This window comes from Chenopodium album, chromosome 7, assembly GCF_948465745.1.
Source record: "Chenopodium album chromosome 7, dcCheAlbu1.1, whole genome shotgun sequence".
Classification (NCBI taxonomy): domain Eukaryota; kingdom Viridiplantae; phylum Streptophyta; class Magnoliopsida; order Caryophyllales; family Amaranthaceae; genus Chenopodium; species Chenopodium album.
The window spans coordinates 39,654,161-39,655,493 of NC_137840.1; the positions used below are offsets into that span (position 1 = coordinate 39,654,161).

Consider the following 1,333-nt stretch of genomic DNA (forward strand, 5'->3'; position numbering starts at 1 on the left):
CAACACTTGAGTTCAACTTGGAAAGACCTTCATTCAAGAGTTCAACTATGTGCTTAAGTTGACCGACTTTCTCCAACTCATAAAGATCACCTTGCTTTCCTTGGGACCTTCTTTGACCTCCCCAAGAATAGCTAGTAGCCACCTCTTCAATTATAGCTTCAACTTGGCTTTGAGGGATCTTAATCAATTCGCCACCAGCACCCGCATCTAGATTGGTTCTTGAAATTGGCTCTAAGCTATCATAAAAGAATCTCATGAGCAAATTATGGTTGAATCCATGGTTAGGACATGCTCTAATAATATCCTTAAACCTTTCCCATGCTTCCCCAAGAGTTTCATCCGGTTCTTGCTTAAAAGAAGCTATCTTCCTCCTCATTTTTGCGATTTGCTCATCGGAAATGAACCTCTTGAGAAAGGCCTTCGCAACATCTTTCCATGTGGTGAGAGAGTTGGGCTTCAAAAGCTTGAGCCATTTCTTTGCTCTTCCGGTGAGAGATTTCCGAAAGAGATGCATACGAATGTAATCTTGGCTCACTTCATTTGTTTGCATCATTGCACATAACTCAAGGAATCGGTCCAAATGCTCAATGGGGTCTTCACTTGCACTTCCGGAAAATTGCTCAACTTGTACCATCCAAGCATATTGTGGATGGATTGTGAAATTAGACTCGGTGGTTGGGAGAATTATACCACTCGTGAGCTCATAGACTTCCGGATTTCTAAACTCCCTAAAAAGAAGGTCATCCTCTTGTCTTGCCATATCTCTCTATGAATACAACAAAGCTAAGCACAAGATTAGCAATGACAAGTAGGATTAAAAAAAGGCAAAATAATAAAAAGAAAGCAAATAAAATGACTCTAACAATAGCAAAAATAAATGCTAAACAAGCCGCTTCCCCGACAACGGCGCCAAAATTTGATCGGGATTAGATAGTGTCGTTAGTCTACTAACCCTAATCAAATTAACAATTTATAAAACCTAAACTACCCTAATACGAGTATAGGGGTAAGTAAAGGGTCGAACCCAAAAGGAAGCATGCGAGCTAAACACTAAATTCGCTAAGCAAAAGTCAAGGAAAAAATAATTTTGTTGAATTTTTTTTTTGGATAAAAAGCACTAAACTACGAATAAGCAAAGATAAAGACGAATAAAATCAAGAAAGAACAACGCTAGGGATACGGGGGTGTCAAACATGATTAGAAAAAAGGGGAATAATCATAGTTATCATGAAGAACATGCCAAAGAACACAAGATTCTACCTAAACAATTCATTCTCATGCAATAGTCTAGGCAAATCAATGAAAGAGGTCTATGCTAATTAGGATCATTCTC

At 38.5% G+C, this 1,333-nt stretch overlaps 1 non-coding gene across 1 annotated transcript; it reads left to right on the plus strand.

The window, feature by feature from the left end:
- The first annotated feature begins 272 nt into the window (after positions 1-272).
- LOC145641419 (small nucleolar RNA R71) lies at positions 273-379 on the plus strand. Its single transcript, XR_014115445.1, has one exon. It is a non-coding gene; the product is annotated as a small nucleolar RNA R71 (small nucleolar RNA).
- Positions 380-1,333: the final 954 nt, after the last annotated feature.